Source organism: Triturus cristatus, chromosome 2_2 (assembly GCF_964204655.1).
Source record: "Triturus cristatus chromosome 2_2, aTriCri1.1, whole genome shotgun sequence".
In the NCBI taxonomy this organism is placed as follows: domain Eukaryota; kingdom Metazoa; phylum Chordata; class Amphibia; order Caudata; family Salamandridae; genus Triturus; species Triturus cristatus.
The window spans coordinates 1,116,321,104-1,116,338,662 of record NC_140582.1 but is presented as its reverse complement, the minus strand read 5'-3'; positions in this window follow the sequence as shown (position 1 = coordinate 1,116,338,662).

Genomic DNA, 17,559 nt, shown 5'->3' with positions numbered 1-17,559 from the left:
GCGGATCAAAACATCCATCATTTTGTATGAGGGGGTTATAATTAATTCCTCCCATTCTTTAAAAAAATCAGTGACCAAATCCACAAAAGAGGGAAAAATGATGACCCATAATCCTCGGGGTATCTGTCCAATGACTAAGTATCTTTTTAAGGTGGTGGCCTCCCACCACCTTGATAGCTCTTTTAAGACGTTCAACTTTTACAAATTTTTGTTTTAAGCCTTCCTGTTCACAATTTTTTTGCTGCTTAGTGGTGTTATCTGTGACTCCTGTGAGTATTTCTGAGAAGATTTTCTCCCTCTCATCATCAAAGGTGGCCATTTTCTATATTTAGTCTTTTTCCAAAAATGATTCTTTGTATTGGAATGGTGTTAGTCTGCAATGCAAAGAACTGAGTGTTGGCTACCACATGAACTTTACAATATCACAAAACGGTAGTGGTGGTCTGAACAGTCGCACATCAATTCAACAGTTGTGTGTTTTTTTTGGGGTGGATTCTTTGTAAATTACGGTGCCCCTCAAGGTAACAGAGACATCCCACTACCTAGGATGTTAGATTTAACGATTATTCCAAACAAAACCGTTAATACGATCAATTTTTTAGACAATTATACCTCGGCACTCTGACAGTTGACATGCAAAAATTATTTATGCATGTCTACTACGAAAATGGACAATTAGAAAACCCATTTCTTTGGATTTATACATGTATTATCTAACAGGAATGCTTCTAAACTGTCACTACTTGGAAGGCTCTAGGATTAGGACCTTCGCCTGGACAATTTTCATAGTGCCTAGAAAGAATATCATAAGTATAGAGCATTTCAATGTATCTGCAGTCATTTCACTATGTGTTGTATTGAAAACTTCATGCATTGTTTTAAAAAAACCTTGGATTAAAAACATAAAGTCACATATGAAATATGTTCATTTGATGTTTTCTTTAAGAACAACACATGCTTATCTGATGTTTTCTTTCCTGTGAAATAATATATGTATAAATCCAAAGAAATGGGTTTTCTAATTGTCCATTTTCGTAATAGACAAACATAAATCATTTTTGCATGTTAACTGTCAGAGTGCCGAGGTATAACCCTCTGGTACATCTACATGCCCATCACTCATTCTAGTGTGCCACTCCAAGAAGTCCACTTTCACTTTCCATCACTCCTACTGATTCCTGAACTCCACTCACATTCTCACTCACCCCATCTGCCCAATATTTCCTCCCTTAGCTCCTTTCCTTAAGGCCTGATGCCAGTGCTTTTTCTCTTACCTATGGCAAGGCATATCAGCATGTACAGTCTACTTATGTAAACTAGATACTACTTCCCTAAACAAATGACTGTCCTAGTATGAGACAAAGACTCCCACACATTGACAGGAATGTCCTAGACCCCCATTCTCTTCTCCCTTTACAGGAATTGCCTCAACCACGATACCTTCTCTATTCCTTTACTCCGACTCTTCTCACCACTTGGAAGCTTCCCATACAACTCTGAATGCCTTTCTCCCCCCTTCATACTGGCCACATACTACCGAGGGCATACCTCTCTCAGGTCGCCAACATTCCAGTCGATCTCTGGAGTGATCTTCGCAGTCGACCCCATGCCCTACCCTCCACTGGTGTGCCACTTTCTACCTGCACAATCCGTATATAGCACATAGTGCCAATTCCCTCCCTCCCAGCTTGCCCCAAGTATTGTATATTGTTGGACCTACCCACATGCTCTTCACTTCACCTTACATGGCTTCAGCCCTGTCCTCCATTTCACTGGTTAGCTCCAAAGTTGTCATCATTCGCCCTCCTCTGGCTACTCACCAGGTGACTCTAGCAACGCATGGAGTACCAGTGAGTTCAACACATTATCTGTTTTCTTCCACTGTCATCCCCACCCACCTCCGTACTACCTAAAAAGCAAATTGGACAGGGTTCACAAGGAGGTTAAGTCCATCTCAAATAAACTCAACAAGACTAGACCATGGACATGTTACCTACATATGCTTCTAGACCACCTTATCTTCTCCTTTCACAGGAAAACTATCTCCCACTCAGACCTTGCTCTTTATACCCACAACCAACGATATCCAGTGACCAAATATATAGCACATCTGTCTCACAGAGGCACAACTTGACTCCCTTCTACAGTCCTACAGCATTGACCCTTGGACCCCTCAGCTTCTAACAATCAACATCCAGGTCATTTATGACATTGATATGCACATACCACAAATGAATACCATTAGCCATAACCCTGTAAACAGTATCTTGAATCCCTTTAATCTCAGATCAAACACTTCTTTCCTCAGCACCCATATATGCCTTTAAATGCATACTTCACAATTGTAGACCAGCAGATCCACATGCTGCAGACATTGCTGACTCAATAATCTTAAATGGGCTAGACATTATCGGCCAGACTTACCAAGCCTTTGCGTCAGCCTTGAGACGCTTGAGGCAAGCAGGGCATTGGCTTATTTGGAATTTACAAAACCAAGCAATACCTGCTTCGTGCAGCCTTGTGTGATTTCATAAACAAATGTAATACAATGCAGCGGCTTGAGCTTATTGTGTAGTGGAGCCTTCCAGCTACTTACAGGGCAGCAAAATAATTAACTTCCCCCAGAAGAGTAATGCTAATGCTAAATGAATATTTTTCACAGGTTTTTCCTATGTGTGAATACATTAAAACACCACAAACCTACAGTAAAGCATTTAAAGATTAGTACTCATGTAAAAAAAGAAAGGGGAATATTTGTTTTTGGAAGCCCAAATAAATTAGAAGTGGTGCACAGGCCATAGCCTGGCCCTTTAAACATGTCCAGGGCCAAACTTATTTTGAGAGCCCCTGTTCAGAACAGCTTTGAATTTATGATGCCCCTGTTAGCTCTTTCATGCTGTCCTTGGCCAGGTCACTGACAGTTCACAGGCACACTCCTCCAAATTCTAAATGCATTTACATCTAATATTCAGGGATAATGATGTGTGTTTTCAATATGTTAACACGTCAGCAGCTCATTGATATACATCTCATTGACACCCTCCTATTTAGCATATGTGAGGTGCTGTTTTGATCTAAAGCAAACTGTTCCTTATGGATGCTGCATGAAACAAAAACACAACATTTTTCTGCAAAATGTATGTAACAGACACTCACACATGACCCACATTTAAGATAGATTAAAGAAAAACGGTATTAAAAACAATTTGTTTGAGAATTATTAAAGGTCCTCGAGGCAAAACGTTCTGCAGAACAAAGGTAGCTCCATGAGGGGGCCCCCTTAAAGGCTGGGGCCCTGGGCCAGAGCCCACTTTGGCCATGCTTTAAAGCGTCTCTGAACAGGTCCTGCCTGCATCAGGTTAACTGTGTACAGATAATGGACTTAGTTGCACAGTAGCCCAAATCACGCAGCCCTAAAATACGGCCAAGCCACTGGGTGCACGTGTTCTTCTGATACAAGCACTGAGTCTATTACCGTATCTGCACAACCGTGGGTGTCCATTGTAAAGGTTTGCAATGCATTACTCTCTACCTTTTTAACAGAAGCATAGAGTGAGTGAAACTCAATTAGTGAGACTCACTCAAGGCAGGTATCCAAAAATCTGAGGTTCAACTTCTAAAAATGTAACAACGTTTAAACAGGGTTGGGAGCCACTTTTCTGATGTGAATATGTATTTAGTAGATTGAATAAAAGGAACTCAAGTCTGTGATGCTGGTGACATTCATTCCGCTTGGTCAGTATTCCCCAAAAGATACACAACTTATTGCACTGAGCTGTTGCATGCATGCATACATTAAGGTAGATAGAACTGGTTTCCTACTCTCACTATGCACGCCATGCATATTCCAGAGTCGGAGAATGGCTAAAGACATTATTTAAACTTGGTTTAGTGAAGCTCAGACTGTTTAATTGCGCCCTTTTAGCAGCATGTGGGACCATCATGTAGGGAGATATGTTCAACAATGCATAACGTGTTACAGTGAAAAGATTGAAGAATGCTCCACTAAGCTTAAAAGAATAACTGTAAATACTCTGTGACAAATATATTTAACCATCTTCAGTGGGAGCACGTGTTATTTTAGATGTCAATGGGTATAAATGCAGTTCTTTTATTTATGGTGAACAATTCAGAAGTGTATATAAGGATCGCTCTGATTTTCTTAAGGGGTAGAAAAAATGGAAGCTATCCTCCTTTTGGGACTAATTTGTGAGGTTTTACCATAGGACTGCTCTTCAGGCCTCCCTCCTGCACTACCCTACGGTAAAAGAAAAGGGCAGGAATGGGCCATATCTATAAGTTACGGCGCATTCCTGTCTTTTTCCTCTGCGCAGCACACAATGAACTGGAGTGTGCCAACGCAGGCTCTTTTGCACCATGGTGCAAGGGTGCCTGCGTTGAGGGGATGATTGGTTTTGTGCTGGAAGGGAAACCTTCCTGCACAAAAACAATCAGAAGATGCTTTTTTTCCAGAAATTGGAAAAATTAGGAGAAATAAAGATATTGATCCTAGTTCTTTCACCCTTACTTCTCCCCTGTGGAGGTGTAAGTTTTTGGCCCTGCATCAGATTTACAATTTCTCGTAAATCTGGGGCAGTGTTAAAATACCTTGGAACGCCCCCAGCAACACCCAATGCACACCCAATCAACACACAAAACTGTGTTAAAGGGGAAAATATTTGCAAGGCAGCATTAAGCCAAAAAAAGTGGTTTAGTGCTGCCTCATAAATATGGAGCAGGCTCCTGCGCCACGGTACGTCACAAAAAGTGATGTTTCGATGGCTAAAGGGGCCTTATAAGTGAGGCCCTGTGGGGCAGATTTACAAGAAACTAATGCAGCGCAGTGCCTCAAGTCATTTTGATGCGCCGTGCTGCATTAGTTTCAAAGCATACTGATGCAACATATTTACAACAATATGTTGCATCTCTGTGCCTCCCCCTGAGCTGGTGCACAAACTGCTGCCATGAACTGTCATAGGCACGCTTGCACCATGGTGCAAGGATGCCTGCGTCATGGGGAGATTGTTTTTGAGCAGGAAGGGGCACCTTCCTGCACAAAAACAATCAATTGAGGGGATTTCTTCTGCCAACGCGTGCTGTAGAATGCAGCAGACATTGAAAGAGGAAAAAAGCAAGGAGAAATTAAAACAGTTGTCCTCGTTGCACCTACCTACGCCAACCCTAGGGTGGCGTAGCATTCTGATGCCTTTCCAGATTTACTATTGCTCGTAAATCTGGTAATGCATCAGTGGAAATGTGTGTTGCGTAGGAACACCCACAGCAGCACCCATGTCATGCCCCGGACGCACAAAGTGTTGCGTGAAAAGGGGAATTATTTACAAGCACTGGTAAAGTCACGCAGGTTGGCTTTATGTGGGCTTGTAAATATCACTCAGCAGGTTGCGCCGCTAGTGCGTCACGCAACGTGAAGCACCGGTGGCGCAAGGGGCTTGTAAATCTGACACTTTGTGTTTAGTTATGCCTAATCCACAAAATGTGGACTGCATAGATACGTGTCCCTTTAATTTTGAGGGTGGTACCTTGCAAAATGAAGGAACATGTTACAAATAGTTGAGTTGTTGTACAATTTTTGAAAAGGTTCAGGCTCCCTTTATCAAATTTCAAAGTGAATTTTATATCAATTAACATATTATTCAACCATCCACAGAGGTTTTACGTGAGTCTGTTGTCTCTTGCCTTTGAATAAAGCTCTGATCAATGGCCTTACATCCTCAGAATAAAAATATTTATAACTGCATATATGAGAGTCGATAATCAGAACACGGTTAGAGCATGTACCTCCTTAAAGAAAACGCTTAATCCCTTTAAGTTTAATAAATGTATGTGCTCTAAGTTTCATGGAGGCACATTTAGTTAGAGTACTAGTTGTTGTAAAGAATTTGATAAAGGACAGCCACGACTGAATGATTTTGGCAACTCTTCCTGGGTAAAGATCTCTTGTTGTGTTATTATCTCTGAGTGACGCATTGCTCTAGCAAACAAATACCTATGGACCTTTGCCTGTTAACCATTGATCTGTTCAGTGGCAGTGTGGCCAAAGTGGTTTACACAGTTTTATTTGGGTTGTGAGGTGGAACTAAGTGGAAAAGTTAACATTTCATTTAGATAGTTTGGTAGAGTTTAATTGACATTTTAATTTTTTTTTTTGCTAGGCACATTTAACCAAACTGAATGATTGGCTTGAAGAGAATAGTGTGCTCTCAAAATTCCAAGCGGGATTTAGAATTAAAACTAGTACAATCGATCACGTTTTTAGATTTATATATTTATGCTGGAAATATATACATTTAAAAAAAGGTCACCTGTACCTGTGCGTTACATAAACAATTTATATATGGGCCCCAAACACTTCTATCATGCCTTAGCAAATCTCTCGGTATTTTATCAGGGCCGGGCGCTTTCCCCTGCTTTACCTCATCGATTACCACCAGTGTTTCTTCCAGACTAAAATGTAGATGATAAACATCGGGATTGGTTACAAAATCTACAGTAGAATATGTATTTTCAGTTGCAGCTGCCGCATAAAGGCGGGAAAAGTGGTCAACCCATGTGTTAGCATCAAGAAAGAGGTCCTTAGTATCTCTTCCCGCCTTCTTGACTTTTGTTATTAATCGCCAAAAGCCTACTTGATCTTTGGAATTAGCTGCACTAATTAAGTCCACTCAAACATTATCATCCCAAGTTTTTTTTGTATGATCAAGAAGTCTCTAGTATTTAATTATTTTCTCCCTTATGACCATTATATTGTTCGTCTTTATTGCCAATATGAGCTCAGCTTTTACTTCACGGCACTCCTTACTGTACCAGGGGTTAGCTCCTACAATGGAATCGTAACTTCTCCCACTACGCTCTTTGGGACTTCTGCTCACAATAGGTGCTAATGGAACTAACATAGCATGATGTACAACCAGTATTGGAAACTCAACTGCTGGTAAATCTATGTAGGGGGAAATTATATCTACAAAAGTATTATAAATCTGCGTCATAGACTGATTATTACCTACTATGTGTGGCCATTTTAGAGCTCGACGGTTATTACTCACAAGGATGTCATCCATGGTGGTAATATTTCCTCCACGACTCAAGGTAGTTAGAGAAAAAAGGTGAGTAGCTAATGTCAAGTGTAGAGGATGGTGGTCAATGTCGGTTCTGGTATCTACTATTAGATCATATACATTAGGCCAGAACTCAATGGATACCAATAAGTAATCTATGCTACTCTGACGGTTACCTCTACAGAATGTGGAAGCATTTGGGCTGTCCGAGGGTAAGCGACCATTACAAGCTGTAAGTCCCAGCCCTGATGTTAGTTTCATAATTTGGGCAACCGCTATGGTGCAAGGTACTATCGGGCTACTTTCTAGAACGGGGATATTATTTGCTGTGTCTTCTTCTTCAAAGAGGTTATCAAAGCCCACCACTGGCTTCAATTTACAGTTTAGGTCACCCCCTACAGTCACCATTGCCATCGGCTCAATTGAGTTTAAAAAGAGGTCGAGCTGCTTTATTACTAAAGATTCTTTCGTAGCTGGGCTTGGTCTATTATAAATGTAAATTAAATATATTTCTTTTTTATCCCATGTACTCATTTTCATACCAACCATATCCTGAGACGGTATGTGCAACTGGGTTATGTTAATTTCGAGAGTAATTCATATCCACATGACAAGACCCCCCGAGGGCCTGCCTCTTGCCGATGGTATGGCGTTAACACTTAATATCTTAAACCCAACCTTGTGAGGGGTTTCTAGTGCCCAGGTCTCTTGCAAGAGGCAAATACCACCTTGTTCAATATATTTCAGCCATTCAGTATCCCTAAGATTCCTGTTAAGTCCTGCAATATTCCAAGAAGTGAGTTGTATTTCCGACTGCTTATTTGCTCCTATATCTGGGTTTAAACTATTGTCCCTTTTAAGCTGGGTTATATTTGTCATATGGAATTTAATCATCGAAACAGGAGAGGGTTCTAAAAAATTGTGTGGGAGAACGTTTAGCCCATCTGCCCCCAGTTGTTCATTGGGCTACTGATATCACTCGGGCCTTTAAAATGCCCTAGATTTTATCTAGGCCCTGTTTGTTTAAAGAACATGCCTGGTCCATACTACAATTGGCCTGGATGATAGCAGGAGGGTATATTTCGTGTTCTACAGGAGTTAGTTGTCAATCCAAAGTGTCTAAGTCAGATAATGCCTGGAACCTATTTGACAATGCAATTGAGGCGCCATCATGGGTAGTGTTCTTTGATGGTGTTTTGTAAAAATAACCTAGGGGAAGTGCACAAATACAAGTGCTTTGGGAAGATAGCTCCTCTTGCATATTTAGCAGGCTTCGAACCATCTGAGGCCGACGGAAATTGATTACTACACAATCACCATCTATATTCTTAGGGGATTTACCAACCCACCCTACTCTACGAACCATGAGGATATCTTTCATATTCTGTGGGTGGAAATTTTTGTGTTTGGTCAACCAATCAATGGTCTTATTCCGTAAGTTGGACCAGGATTCGTTCTGCCCGCTTTTGAGGGCAGGAACCCCAGCTAGAATTAATACATAGGGACACGAAGCAGGTGGCAAGCCCAAAACATCAGTATTTGATTTCGGGCTGGTAACCTGTTAGCCATTTGTTGCATCTGAACCCACATAATTTACCATTAAGTTAGAAGATGCCTGTGCAGAACATATGTCATACATATCCCCTTGTATATCATTGGGTTCCTGAACCCTACCCGTGTACTTCTCTCTCTATTACTAAGTTTTGTCATGGGTTTTGTCACAGGTATATTTTTCCCTCTATTGCTCCTTCCGGCTGGATTAGTAGTTAATGGCCCCTCTACTAGCGTTGATTGGCTTCTACAACATCAGAATGAATAGATACATTGCTACCTCTCAAGGTTGCTATGACAGTGTGCAGCTGTCCTATCTTTTTATTCAATAAACAACATTTTTGTCCATTAATTTGTTGATCTGGATGAACACAGATCCCAAAGCAGATTCTAGTGTCAATGTTAAGGCACGATCTAAATCCCTAAAGCTCTCTTTCGTTGTTAAGGGAAAAAAAGAGAATCTGCTTCTGTCTGTGTATTAACGGATTTTTACAACACGTCTGTATGAAGTGTTGGTTGGTCCGCAGGCCGAGAACTCCCTGTGTTCTTGGTTTTAGGCTTTGGGTGTCCAACAACCCGCTTCTGCTTCACTGGGTGATCTTTCCCCTTAGGCTCTTTTAATATGTTCAGGGCACATAGTCTAGTTGCTTTGCCCGGTCTGCTGAGATCATCTGATGCTATAGTTGTAGATGTAGAAGGTATGCTCAAATTTGACGTAGGGGGTGTCATTGGCTTATTTTGTACTATTATTGATGCACTTAATGGAAGCATTTGTGGTGAACACTCAAGTTAAGAGAGCGTGATTGTTGGTGCGTTGGTAATTTTGAAGATCTAGTGACAGGTGCCTCTCTGCCATTTGAATTTCATGCGTCAATAAGGATTCTGCCCTGGTAATAAAGGCATCTAAGGTACCTGCAGCTCCTTTATGCTCACTCATGCTCTTTGATGTGAAGAACTAGCAGCAGTTCAAACTTAGTAGTTATAAGTCCAGATCAAATAACATAGAAGCCTAGAACAGTACCTGTAACCTTGCCGCACGGTTTAGGAGTGTAGCCAGCTCTCAGAGGGGTGGCCCAAACCAGCCTTTTCCAGTCGCTGACGGGCGCAGATGGGCCTGCCGTTGGCTGCGTCCAGTGATGCGGGAGGTGGGCAGGCTTCTATCGCACATCCGGGCACGAGTGCAGTGTCAGGGTGGCGCGAGGCTGCTGGGAACTGTAGTTTGTAGCCGTTCCCCTCACGGCACGTGGATAACAATGTTGGCCGTTCCCCTCACAGCGATTGACTGCAGGAGACAGCCGTTCCCCTCACGGCGGTGATTTTAGCAAGCCTAGCGGCTGGATCAGCAACAAAACCAGCTTATGAGCGTCCCGTGATGCGGGAGGGGGGTGGGGATTTTATCGCACCTCCGGGCGCGAGTGCAGCATCAGGGTGGCGCGAGGCTGCTGGGAACTGTAGTTTTTAGCCATTCCCCTCACGGCGCGTGGATAACAATGTTGGCCACTTCCCTCACAGCGATTGACTGCAGGAGAGAGCCGTTCCCCTCACGGCGGGGATTTTGGCAAGCCTCTTTTAGAAAGTTGGCATTTCCCTGCTCATAGCCCTTTTGTGCCTGATGCCTGTCTCTGATCAGTCTGGAGTGGGTGACAGCTGATGTTTGTGTATTTCCTCTAGACAACCACACAAAAAGGGAACTTAGATGTGACGTCTTGTCTCTTCCTGTGTGCATGGGAGGGAGGAGCTGAGAACTGCCTCATACTTACAGCTGCATAGGCTGTGTCCTGTCCTCACACAGGAGGTGCTTATTGTTATATTTATTCTTTTAAAATTCATATTTCATATCTCGACTTCTACTTATTGGCTTTTTGTTGTTTTGGCCTTGTTTTATTAATAAAATTGTTTTTCATTTTTCTAACTTGGTGTTTGAAGTCTTTTTGTGGTGTTTTTACTGTTTGAAGTGTTGCACACATACTTTAAATGTTGCCTCTTCAGTAAAGCCTGACTGCTCTGGGCCAAACTACCAGGAGGGCACACACAGGATAATTTTGGGTGTGTTGTAACTTACCCTGACTAGGAAGGTGCTTCCTGCTCGGACCGGGTGCATATGTCTGCCAAACAGAATCCCAATTTTTAACACCGTAGGGGTGGTATTTAGAGAGAAATTTGTAAGTCTTGGATGAGAAGTCCTATTTGGGATTGGACATATTTCTGGGTAGAGACAATTTGTCTTGCTTTATGGATGACTGGTCACCTGGGACAATATCATGATGTCGTTTTCCATGCTTCATTGGATCAGAAGGGATCTATGCTTTCCTTTTACAGTCTTTCGTGCATACATTAACTCAAAATATCTCTGAGTTAGTATATGTACTGTTGACAAAAAGTTTTGAAACACACAACAGAAATTGCCACTTTGAGCTTCTGAGCTCTTTGTCAGGAAAACATGCACTTGTTATGTTATGTTTTGGGGGATTTGTAAAGCGCACGGCTACTCCGAGGAGTGTCCCGGTGCTGAGAAAGTACCCCTTGGAAAGAGAGACACTGGTCACTCACAGTCCTACACAGCATTCATTACTGATGGAACAGCCAGGTCTGAAGTTGGCATCTGAAGCTAAGAAGCTCTGGTTCTTTCCTGAGGGAAAGAGGCAGCGAATTCCATAATCTTCCCACTACCACCTGGAATGAGCGTCCCCCCTTCCTGGTCCGAAAGAATTTTGGCACCAATAACAAATGTTGACCTCAAAGTTCTGGCTGGAATATAGGGCATAATTCTCTTTCTGATGTACTGAGCCCCACTGTTATGAAGAGCCTTAAAGGCCAGCACAAGAGACTTAAAATCAATCCTATTTTTCACTGATAGCCAGTGTAGGGTTTTCAAATGACTTGCCATGTGAGTCCTAGGCCCAGCCAACGAGATCGCTCTGGCTGCCGCATTTTGCACAACCTGTGGAGGGCCCAGCAAATAGTTCGGGATGCCCAGATATAATACATTGGCATAATCTAGCCTTGACATATGGGACAGAGGCAACAGTGGTAAGAAGTTCCTCATCATTTTTAGGAGTCTAAAACATGTGCCAGCCACAGATTGAACCTGCGACTTCATAGAAAGATCTGAATCAAGCATGACTCCGAGATTTTTCACAGTGGTGACAGGACTGGGAGCAGAAGGTTGATCCTGGGGCCACCAATTCCGCCATTCATCACCAGGGGTGTGTCCAAAAAAGATAATTTCAGTTTTGGCGGAATTGCATGACAGTTGGTTCTGTTGAAACCAATCAATACTTTAGTCAGGCATTGGTGTATTAAGCTTTCATTTAGCGGCTCATCCTTTTCATACGTGAACAAAAGTTGGGAATCATCGGTGTCGGTTCTCCGCTAGAGGTGCCAGTGGTGCCATATAAATATTAAAAAGAGTTGGACTCAAAACTGAGCCCTGAGCCCTGAGGCACTCCAACATTCAGCGAAGGAATATCAGGTGAGAAAGGAGGGGACCAGACAGATTGCTGACGGCCTTCCAAAAAAGAAGAAAACCACCTAAGAACCGTGCCCCCAAAGCCACATTCCCTAACTCTCTGTAGGAGTCGTCCGTGGGGCACGGTATCAAAAGCCGCCGAGAGGACCAGCAGTATTAAAACTGCCTTACCTCCTCGATCAAGGGTGGCTTTGATACTTTCAGTGACTTCCAATAAGGCCGTTTCAGTGCTATAGTTAGCTCTAAAACCCGATTGACTGGGATGGAGGGCATTTGTGGCCTCAATGAAGTTCGTGATCACCACATTCACATTCTTCTCCAACGCCTTAGCAAAGAAAGGAAGCAGTGTTATAGGCCTATAGTTACTAACTACAGCTGGGTCAGCTGAGGGTTTCTTCAGAAGGGGGAGGATTTTACCCTGTTTCCACCTCGCTGGAACTTTTCCATTGGACAAGGAAAGGTTCAGGACTTGATTAACAGCTGGATTCAAAACCTATTTACTCAAAGATATTTCGGGTCACTATAAGCCTTTGAGGTGTTTGTTTTTCTTGCAGTCATTAAACCATATTAGACAGTTTGAATATGGGCAGTGGTAGTGATAAACTGTTAGGAGTGTTTAGAGAAGATATACAGAAAGGTATTTAATGGGTGATAGTAATAATTGTGGCTGATGTTGCTATACCAGAGTGGTGGCCAGACGAGTTGGGCGTTTGCCCATCACCCACCAGAAAAGCAAAAAACCTGGGGGTGGTTATGGAAAATAAACTCTCGTATGGCGACCATGTAAGCATGGTGGTCTCGGCCTGTTACCTAATCCTCAGGAAAATAAGGAAAATAAAGATCTTTCTCCCCGAAAGCAGTCTCAGGACAGTGATCACAGCCCTCATTATGGCAAGGATCGACTACTGCAATAGTCTTATGCTAAATACTCAAAAAAGGCACATCAATAGACTGTAAATTGCTCAAAGTGCAGCAGCAAGATTAGTCACAGGCACTCCCAAATTTGTCTCTGTAAAGAAAGAGCTGGCTCAACTTCATTGGTTCCACGTGAGGCTAAGAGTACATTTTAAGGCCCTTTGTTGGCCTTCAAAGCCCTCAATGGAATTGGCCCCAATCATCTGAGGCAGAAATGTAAGTGGTATGTGCCCATTAGAAATCTTTGGTCCATAGGAGCTAAACTAGTTGTAACTCCTCCGATCAAAAAGGACAGCTGGGGTGGCAGAAGCTTCATCACATGCACCTCCAAAGCTTGGAACGAGCTTCCACTCAACCTGAGGAACTCTCCAGATCTCCTCTCATTCAGAAGGGGGCTTAAAACATGGCTCTTCACTCAGTAATTGTCTGTTTTTAGACCTCCAGCAGGCATGCGCAGCGCCTGGACACCCCAGGGTAACCGTGCGCTATGTAAGCTCCATTAACATAACATAACATAACATATACCAAAACGGTGGCTGATATTGCTTTTATGCAGCAGGGCTTAATAGCACTAAGAGGTAAGTGTGGCCCCATGTTTCCAAACTCAACAAAACATGCACTATTTCAGACATATTTCAAGCCAATGGATGCATTCAAGAGGCCAAAAATAAGTACACATGACAGAGTGCAGAAAACAACATCATGATATGGTCCCTGGCGGTTCCCTCACGCCAGCGGGTCCAGGACTGCAGCACTCTGGTCTCTCTAGTCAATCTCCAAATACTCAGCAGTAACCATAGCTTTTTTAGTGGAAGACCTTGTACCATTTACACATTATTTCTGTCTCTTTTTCAGGTCGAGGATAGAGTCAACGTGCATTCGCTGCTCTGCGAGATTTGTTTTATTGGAGTATACACTTAAAGCCTCGCCCACTCTCCACCCAAATTTGTCATTGGTTTGTGTCGTACTTCATAAAGGCTGGCTTCTGATTCATAAATAGGCTTGTTAGTCCCTCTCTAGTACTGCCTTTTCTTCATGTGTAACCTCCCACGGCGACTGGACCTTTTACTTCAGTTGTTTCACAGTACGTGTTATTTAGTCTGTAAGCACTATTTTCTTTATTGAGTTTCTCTTACTGCAGGCAGGACATGAGCTGCTTCAGCTGGGACTGCTTGTGTTGTTTTAAGCAGCTCTGCCTCACTTTATCTTATTTTAAGTGTTTTAAATTAAGAACATGGGAGCCTGCTTTCCCCTTAACAAGGGCGGTCACTTTCAATCACAAATTCACCCGCTTTCAATAACAACACAGGTGCCCAATTTCAGTCCAATCTGGGTGCCCTGCATTAACTCAATCCTTGACCTACCCCATTGCTGCTTAATCTCCCTCTTTCGCCCTTGTGTCTGTTCCCCCCCCCACCAACCAGAGTTAAAGCCCTGCGTCCTCCACGAGACCGTCTATGTTGCCTCCATCCTGCAGTATATTTACTTTACATAAATCAAATTTAAATCTATCTATCAAGAGTGAAAAAAGTGACTGCGCTTGTTGAAAGATCTTTTGGCTCCTGTCTTTTAATCAGCAACAAAAATTGTGCAACAACATTCTGCTCCGTGTTTTCTTCAAAGCAAATTCTTTGTATATATCACTTGTTCAGCAAAACCAATTTTACCAATTCTATGTCAGACAAGAAGAAAACAATAGTGCACATATTATGTGCACTATCTTTGCACAAGAGCACACTGTCTTAATAGGAAATCTGGTCGCACTGTGCTCCTGTTTTCTGATAGGGAGGAAACAATCCCGTTTACGCAGCACATAGGCCTGTGCCATGCTCGACTCATTCAGACAGTGCTTGCTTTGGATCTTACGGCTGCCGTAATCCTGGACTCAGTTCTGCTCATGCCTCTTTGCCTGTCACAACGAAGTGCAAATATGGCGGATTTACGACTGTGTCGTCATGACAAGGATGTGGGGGGAGAATGGCTGAACACAGAAAAATGACTACACGTGATTGCCCGAGCGATTAGCGATCATTATGCGGACAGAACCACATAGCTGTCTGTGCACATCTTCTAGTCTGCACCCCCCTCTATTTGTACTCTTGCTGTTACCAACTGAATACCCTTTGGCTCTGAAAACACTACTCCAACACTGACTCCTTACCTATGCGTGTGAGTACCCACAGAGCACACTTGCAAGCCCCACAAACTTAGCAAATGCCGGCGTAGGATGTGCAACGAAGGGCAGTAGTGGGCTCTTGTTTCACAAATCACTGCTCACATGTCACTTTGTATAGCTGGTTTAAGTGCAGTAACCGAATACTGCAAGTCCCAGAATGCACCGCATTGTGACATTAGGCTTGGTGTCAAGTCAACAACTCTTCCAAACCTCAGAAAACAGCCTACATTGCTCCTGGGAGCTGCTGCTGGCAGCGGTGAGAGGGGGAGGGCCTCCCTGAAACCACGTCTTCGTGACAATGAGGAGGGGGTAGGGAAGAGGAGGGGTATCTAACAATGACATGTCACAGGCAGGAGCTTGGAATCATGTGAAGAGGGCTAGCTGCATGTAGTGACCTGCGTCAGAGGACACTAGGACCCTGCACCCGAATGTCGACATGGGACAGCAACCGGACACCACTTCCGGTTAGGGAGTGGGGAGGACATTCAAGGACAATGAGGGCATGGGGACAGACGTGCATGTGGGCACAAGAAGAAGAAACAGAATAAAGCAAAGTTACAAACATACCTGTCTATGCGTAGCCTCTGTTTGCAGCGACACGACAACTGACGACAAAGGTGGGATCAAGAAATACAGAGGCGACCAGAAGCGTGTGCCCCCTACCCCTCCCACAGTCCAAATGAAGCCAGGAGCCCACCCTGGTCCGCTGACTACAAGGAGTGGAAACGCGATGTCGGGAGTCCACACCGGTCATGAGGAAACAAAACCAGGAGACTACCCTGCTCCGTCGTGCCCCCAAAAGAAAAAACGCAAAATCAGGAGCACACCCCGATCGTGAGGAGAACAGAGCCAGGAGCCCACCCTGGTCCACGTACAGGGGACTGCGCAATATCAGTAGCCCACCCCAGCCTCATCAAGACTTGAAAGTGAGCAGAGAAGAAGCGGTGCACCCTGCTATGACCAGAGTTGACCACTGACTGAAAAGACAGCCCGAGCCTCCAGCGTGTCGATTTCAAGCTGAAATCTCGCAAGAGCTTGGCAGCCATCTTGAAGTCAGGTGGGAGAGCCAATAGGAGGCTGATGAAGGTCCATCGGCCATCTTAAGGTCAGGCCATTGGAAAGATAGCAAATCTCGCCCCACAGAGATTCCGGCGGCCATCTTAAGGTCAGGCGAGAGAGCTCAGAGGAGGCTAGAGATCCCGGTGGCCATTTTAAGGTCAGGTGGGAAAAAAAATGCACAAGGATAGGTAAAAGGGTGAAAACAAAGGAAATAACAACTAAATAAAGTGAAACAAAGGAAAAAAAGTAGAAATAGAAAGGAAATTACAATACAAATGAGATATAAAGATAGAAAAGAGGGCACCACAACAAAATGACAGAAGACGCAGGACAAGAATAGCGCAAATGCAATCTTCCGCAGAGCACTACCGTTTAGCTTGTCAGAACCACAAACAGGCATTCGGTGGGAAAGATGGATAAGGCAAATCGAACGATACATGCATGCCACATGCAAGGCATACACAGATGACCAGAACATAGACTTGTTCCTAAACTTCGTAGGTGATGAGGTTGAGGACCTGCGAATATCCTTTCCCCGAGATCATACAGCAGCATACGAGGGACTGATAAAGTGCCTCACAGACAAATTTGACCCGCTAAGAAATGTAGATTTCGAGAGCTACATGTTCAATACCACATGTCAACTAGCAGAGGAGTCCCTCGAGGATTTAACAACCAGACTGCGGAAACTAGTAACATATTCGAATTCGACAAGTTTGACAACGAACAAGTGATACGACTGTGCATCATTGAAGACTATCATTCAGTGGAGTTCCGTGCACAAATTCTGAAGGAACCGTCCTCACTCGAGAAAATACTGACCATGGCCCGAGCGGAGGCCAGGGCAACAACACATGCAAGACAGATGGAACTGGGTGAGGCAAGAAGAGTGGAACAAGCAAACCACGTAACTGGAAATGTCAAGAAGAGAGACAATACACCATCACCAAGAAAGAACGTGCTATCGATGCAGACTTGAGTTTCCACATACCCGGAAATGGGCCACAGATGCAGAAAATACAACAGAGAAAATCATTTCGCAAGTGCCTGCATGAGTAGACAATTTAAAAGTGAGCGAGGAAGACCAGCAAGACCACGGACAGTGGCGAGCACATGGAAACAGAAAATCTCAGTCCCTCATCTGAAATCGGATGGAGCAAATGAGCCAGAGGCTGCGGAACGACTGTATCTAATGTCAGATGGCCCAGCGGAAGGCCGCACGCCAGAACACATTCATCTCGTATAAAAACGCCAGATAAAGAAAACAGCGATAGTGAACATTGAAGTAGGAAGTCACAGCACAAGCTTAGTAT